Here is a 7,509-nt window from a genome sequence, read left to right as displayed (position 1 = left end):
GATTCTTTCTGTAATATTGGCTATATTTCCACTTGTATGATAATACAGAGTTGGGGTTTTAGGTTGAGGCTTTCCCCGAGTTATATCTTTTGTGTTATGTGCGATTGATTCCTTCTCATCAGTTATATGTGTTCTTATTTATGTTGCTCATGTTCGATTAAGCTTCCGCTAAATTGGTTGTAGAAGTAGATCAAGTATTTTGCTTTAGTATATTGCATTATCAGGTGATCTATAGGTGGGAATTTCTACAAAAGGAGGAAGAAGGCAAGAAGAATCTAAATTCTGTTATGTAAGAAGTGGAGAAGGATATCAAACAACCAAGTGGAGGGCTTGAAGAGGCTAAAGAGAAGACCATTGAAATATTTCTGAGTCATCTAGAGGAATTGGAACATCAGAAAGACTTTAGTAAAACCTTGATCTTTGAAGTTGTTACAACCTAGGAACAATTTCTTGTGAAAGAAGGAGTTGAAATTCAGTCTGAAGAACTGATAGGTGAAGCAACAGTTGAGACTGTTGAACTCTGTAATTTTCAAATTGATAATTTAAGTATAAATGCAGGAGTCATAAGTAATGATGAAGTACTTATGAAATGTCACAAAGAACTTGAGTTTGTGGAGATTTTCTTCCGGATCCATTGCATTCAATTTATTTTTAGATCGACGTTTCGAACCAGCAACGATGGTTCATCTTCAGGATGTGAAAGAATTAATTGAAAGACCGGTCTTATTTGTCAGATATATATAGATATGCTTAGCCGACAGATCTTTAAATTATTTTTAATTGTTCTATTTAATTGTATTATTGTTAATTTTATTAGTATTAATTATTTCATGTTTTAATTCTATCTATTTTAATTATATTTGATTTAATTAATTTAATTATATTTGTTGCTGGAGTATTTGCTGGGAAATTCAGAGTATGACAGTGTGATTGCAGAGGAAGGAGTTCACTACAGTGGACAAGAGCAGAAAGACATCATTAGAGCAGATGATGTGGAGGGGAGACTAACTGATAGTCTTGAGAGTACTTTAGAGAATTCTTTAAAGAGGTTGAATCAACATATTGATGTGCTGATAGAAGAGGAGAAATTAGAGCAGCATACTGAAGTGTTGCCAAAGGAAGAAGAGGCATTGAGGCCTTATGTTTTTTATTTTAATAATTGTTTTGTGAGTGCAGGTTTAGTTGCAGATGCTAGAGGAAATTTGGCACAGATGAGTAGCCAAGTAAAGACGATAGAAGAGGATTCTGTGGAAGAATTTAATCCATGGAACAGAGATGTTCAATTGCTGGAGAGAATGCTGGAAAGTCAGGATTCAATGCAGAAAGAGATAATCATGAAAGACGGTAAGGATGAAAGGATGATAGTAAGAATTCATCAACTTCAAAGAGAAGTACAACAGTTTGAAGAGTTAGTGAACAGTAGCAACAACCTGAAACAAAGAGAAAGAGGTAACAATATGTGGCAGAGTATGGACCAGCCCAAGGATGTGTTGGAGATGGAGATTGAAGAATTATGGCAGTTTATGATGAAACAATCTAGGATGAGGGAAATGATAGCAGGAAGGATGATCAATCAGAACTTGAACCTGATTGAAAAGGAGAGGAAGATGAAACAGAAGAAAACAGACATACAGTAGCATCAAAGGTGCAGAGTGTAGAAATTTCACTTGTAGATCAAACTGGTAATGCAATGTACTAAAGCAAAACACATGAGCTACTTCTACAAATCATTAAGCGGAAGCAAAATCGATTTCATGATCAACATCAACCATAAACACATATAACTGATCAAGAGAAATAATCACACATAACACAGATATATCATTGGGGAAAGCACCAGCATAAAACCTCCAACACTGTATTATCAATCAAGTGGAAATCCTCTTCTGTTTACAAAAAATATCAACTCAAGAGCTATCCTGTACTTCCTGCAATCAAAAGATGAAGATGACAAACTCACTATGCCTCAATATGTAGGCAACCATCCATCAATCCCCTATTTCCTTGCGCAATTTTGATTGGGGTCCAATCCATAACATATGAGCATTGGCCCCAAATCATACCTGCTGTCAACCATAGGTCCAACTACGCAATCCTTGAGGACACTAGTTCCTCTTGCATGCAAGGAATATTCCATGGGAAGATCCAAGCATCTGATAGTACACTTTCCCTCATCTGATCTCAACTGGGTCTTTGACAGAACTGACATGCAATAGTTATCCATGAGTGAATCCTCAGTTATCTAAAATAATAGTTGTCACATGCATGCAAGCATTAACAAACTATATTTTATTATTTTAACAACTTGTTAAAATAATCTAACTGGACTTGAATAATTATAACTAAGTCAATTGATTCTCTCATTGTAGAACTCATACTTATTCCCCCAATTAGTGGAGGAAATTAAGGATAAATTCCTCAATCAGTGGGACAACTCATGTGCATGCTCACAAAGACTTCAGATTTGAATTTCCTTAACTAATTAACTCAACTGAATTAATTAATTAATATTTCCAACTGTTGTTAAGACCAAGATTAATTTTAATTCCTATAGATAGACCAGGGACTGCTATAAATAGGAAGGGACCCAGAAATGATATTTTTAAAACTTTCTACTTTTAGTAGTTTCACCTCTCACCCAAGGTGGCCAATGACCTCACTGGCCAAACTGTTATTTTTAGACATGCTATTTTTAGACATTCTATTTTTAGCACATTCTAAATTTAGCATTTCTTATTGCCCACTTTTCAACACTCCCTCTCAACAAGAAAGGGATTATCAGCAACCTTGATCCTGTCTCTGTGGAACTCAAACTTGCCTTTTGACAATGCCTTTGTCAAAATATCTGCATCCTGTTCCTCGGTCGAAATGTAGTGCAACATCATGATCCTCTTGACCACACAATCCCGTAGATGATGATAGCGGATATCCATATGCTTGGACCTGCCATGAAACACTGGATTCTCAGAGAGTTTAATGCAACTCTGATTATCACAATATATCATGGTATGATCCATCATCTGACCAAACATCCCACTAGAATCTTCCGCATCCAGATGGACTCACATGCAGCCTGACTAGCTACCATGTACTCTGCCTCCGCTGTGCTAAGTGCAACTGATCTCTGTTTCCAGCTATACCAAGAAACTGTAGCTGAGCCAAGGTTAAATATTCCTCCAAAAGTGCTCTTCCTGTCTGATGGACTACTTGCCTAATCTGCATCTATGAAGCCTTGGAGCTTCACTCCCTCTGTCCGCTTGTACCATAATCCATAATGTGTAGTGCCTCTGAGATATCTCAGCACATACTTTGCTGCCTTCCAAAATAACTGGGTTGGATGAACCATAGCTTGACTCAGCTGGTTCACTGCAAAGCACAAATCTGGTCGTGTGTTCATCAAATACATGAGTGAACCCACAAGCTGCCTATAAATAGTAGCAGCTACTACCTCACTTGAAGTAGCATCCTCCTTCCTCCAGTTACCTACTAGAGGAGTCTCCATGGGCTTGCACATATCCATGTGGAAGCGCCTCAGTATCTCATTGGCATACTTGCCTTGAGAAACAAATACTTCCCCATCTCTCTGCCACACTTCCATGCCTAGAAAGTAGTGCATGAGGCCCATGTCCTTCATCTCGAACTCTCTTGCAAGATCCTTCTTGCAAGACTTGATCAACTAATCATCACCTGTCAAAATTAGATCATCGACATAAAGTACAATAATCAATAGCTTACCATCTACAATGATGTGGTAGAGGTTCGCATCTGGTTCATTCTTGGTGAAGCCCAACCCGGTGAAATAACTATCGATCCTGGTATACCAAGAACGAGGTGCTTGCTTCAGCCCATACAATGCTCACTTGAGCCGACACACATGTGACTCACGATTGAAGGTCTCAAATCCCTCTGGCTGCTCTATGTATACCTCTTCATCAATCTCCCCATTAAGGAATGCTGTCTTCACATCTATCTGATGGATCTGCCAACCCATCTGTGCTAATAGTGCTAGAATCAATCTAATCGATGAGTACCTTGCAACAGGAGCAAAGGTATCATCATATTCAGTCCCCTCAACCTGTGAGAAACCATGGGCAAAAAACCTTGCCTTGTGTTTCTCAATACTACCATCAGCTGCCTGCTTTACCTTGTAAAGCCATTAGGAAGTAACCACTAACTTGTCCCCCGGTCTAGGAACAACATCCCATACACTGTTCTACATGATAGAATCATACTCCTCTACCATCGCATCCACCCAAACTGGCTGTTGCACTACCTCCTCAAAAGAAGAAGGCTCGGTCGCTACACACTCCCCAACCAGGGCCATGTAACCAGTGTATCTATCAGGAGATCTCCTTTGTCTGCACTGAGAGGATGGCTGCCCCACATTCTTTCTCGCATCTTGCATCAATCTGTCAGCTTCCAAAGAGAATTTCTGCCCCTCTCTCGATGACTCTCTAGTAGTGGGGATCTCCACAACTGGAATCTCTGCATGCGGCTGCTTTGCATCATCAGGAGGCTCCTCTTCCTTAGGAACTAACAGTTCCTCATCATCACCATTCAACTTGAGCTCCCTCTCAAGTGATGCTCACATGGCTCGCTGTTCATCGAACTTCAGATCCCTTCGCACTATGGTCCTCTGACTGGCAGGCAGAAACACACGATAGTTGTGAGGTGTATCCGTGTACCCCACAAGTATTCCCAACTCAGCTATTGGGTCTAGCTTCTTCCGAGCATCTTTGGTCACATGACAGAAGACTGGTGATCCAAAGATGCGGAAGTGACTCACATCTAGTCTCTTCCCTGAAAAAGCCTCCATAGGTGTCTTCATCCCCAAAATATGATGAGGACTTCTGTTATGAAGATATACTACTGTATTGCATGCCTCAGCCCACAGATGAAGTGGTAGGCCTTGGTCATGCAACATCGATCGAGCTGCGCCCATAATAGATCTATTCTTCCTTTCATCCACCCCATTCTGTTGTGGGTTATGAGGTGCCGTGAGTTCCCGTTTAATTCATTCTGAATCACAGAAGTCCTTAAACTGTTGGGAAATATACTCCCCACAGTTATCACTTCGCAAGGCCTTTACTTTCATCCCTGATTCTTTCTCTGCCAAAGCTTTGAACTCACAAAACTTCAAGAAGGTTTGATCCTTATTTTGCATGAAGTAGACCCAACATCTATGAGAAAAATCATCAACAAAAATAACATAATACCTTTGCTTTCTGATGGAGGCTGTAGAGAAGGGCTTGCATACATCTGAATGAACTTGCTCCAGAACTGCTCCTGCTCTACCATCCCGATCATGAAAGAAGAATTTGCATACTTACCCAAAGTGCAACCTTTGCATGTGCTCACTTGCTCCAGCTTGCACTTGGGTAATCCGGTAGAAATTTGCTACATTATCTTCAAGGCCCCATGATGCAAGTGGCCCAGTCTCCTATGCCATAACTCCAAATATCTTAGCCATGCATCACCTCTGCTTTGGAACTCAAAGCAGCACAATCTTCTACCTGTAACTTATAGGTATTCTTCACTCGAATTCCGTTTGGTCTATCTAGTGCCTATATGCCTTAGGAAAACCTTTCCCAAACTAAAGACTACATCATAGCCTTTATCCTTCAGCATAGCAATAGACACAAGATGCTTTTTTAGCCCTGGTACATACATAACATTAGAAAGAGAGAGGGGAGAACCATGCTCCCTTTGAAACACAACCATACCTTCACCTGAGACACGATACTTTCCGTCATCGCCCATCTCGATTCGTATCTAGAGATCCTTCTCCTCCAAAGTGCTGAAAATAGTCTTGTCACCTGACATGTGGAAAGAATCTCCACTGTCCAAGTACCAAACACATCCCATGCTAGATGAAACCATGCATGCAATAAGTGAGAAATCCATCTCAAATTGTGAAGCTAGAGCATCACCATCAGATTCCTTGGAGGAACCTTTCTTGGACTTCTTCCTCTTTGGGCAACTAGTGGCATAGTGACCCAACTCATGACAATGAAAGCATCTCACCTTCGCCTTGTCAAACTTCTTCCCTCCTTGAGAAGACTTGGATTGGGATGCCTTCCCTTTCCCTTTTTTAGCTTTAGATGCTAAAGCCAAGTTCTCTTCATCATCATTCTTTGATGAAGAAGCTCCTCCTACATCAAATCTGACCACAGTCGTTCCCAATCTGGTAGTTTGTCCTTTCCATTCACTGAGTCCTGGTAGCTATTCCAGCTCTTAGGAAGGCCAAGGAGTGCTAGACTAACCATATCATCATCAACGGTAGTGACCCCTACGCTTGCAAGTTCATCTCTACAGTTGGTGAGCTTGTTTAGGAATGTAGTGATTGTATCACCCTTCTCACACTTGATCTTTCGAAGCTTGTCCTTTAGTGCCAATTTCCTTTGATCACTGTTATTCTAATATAAATCTTTCAGTGTTTTCCACATTGCAAACAGAGTCTCCTTCCCATGGAGGCTTGAGACATGTGATCTCGAACTCCCTCTAGGATGATTCTCCTAGCTCTAGCTACGTTCTTCTTCTAGTCTGCAACCTGAGTAGCATCAGTAGGCTTGGGGACATCTTGATCAATGAAGTCCTTAATGCCATTATCTTCCAATACTGAATCCATGTGATCCTTCCAAGCTATGTAGTTTGAGCTGCCATCAAGGGCATACTCAAGCCTCAACCTAGTGAAGGCCATCTCAATGAAATTTGAACTGTGATGAGAACTAGATATCTATATCCCGAATAATAAACTTCGAATTTCTTTCTCTTGCTTGTATACTTTTCCTTGCTTGATTAATTGTGCTCTGATACCATGTAGAAATTTCACCTGTAGATCAAACTGGTAATGCAATGTACTAAAGCAAAACACATGAGCTACTTCTACAAATCATTAAGCGGAAGCAAAATTGATTTCATGAGTAACATCAACCATAAACACATATAACTGATCAAGAGAAATAATCACACATAACACAGATATATCACTGGGGAAAGCACCAGCATAAAACCCCAAACATTGTATTATCAATCAAGTGGAAATCCTCTTTTGTTTACAAAAAATATCAGCTCAAGAGCTATCCTGTACTTCCTGCAATCAAAAGATGAAGATGATAGACTCACTATGCCTCAATATGAAGGCATCCATCCATCAATCCCCTATTTCCTTGCGCAATTTTGATTGGGGTCCAATCCATAACATATGAGCATTGGCCCCAAATCATACATGCTGTCAACCATAGGTCCAACTACGCAATCCTTAAGGACACTAGTTCCTCATGCATGCAAGGAATATTCCATGGGAAGATCAAGCATCTGATAGTACATTGTCCCTCTTCTGATCTCAACCAAGTCTCTGATAGAACTGACATGCAACAGTTATCCATGAGTGAATCCTCAGTTATCTAAAATAATAGTTGTCACATGCATGCAAGCATTAACAAACTATATTTTATTATTTTAACAACTTGTTAAAATAATCTAACAGGACTTGACTAGTTAGAGCTA

This window comes from Pinus tabuliformis, chromosome 4_1 (assembly GCF_031772625.1).
Source record: "Pinus tabuliformis cultivar Carrire ecotype Pingquan chromosome 4_1, CPIR1, whole genome shotgun sequence".
Classification (NCBI taxonomy): Eukaryota; Viridiplantae; Streptophyta; class Pinopsida; order Pinales; family Pinaceae; genus Pinus; species Pinus tabuliformis.
Note: the sequence above shows the minus strand (reverse complement) of the source record.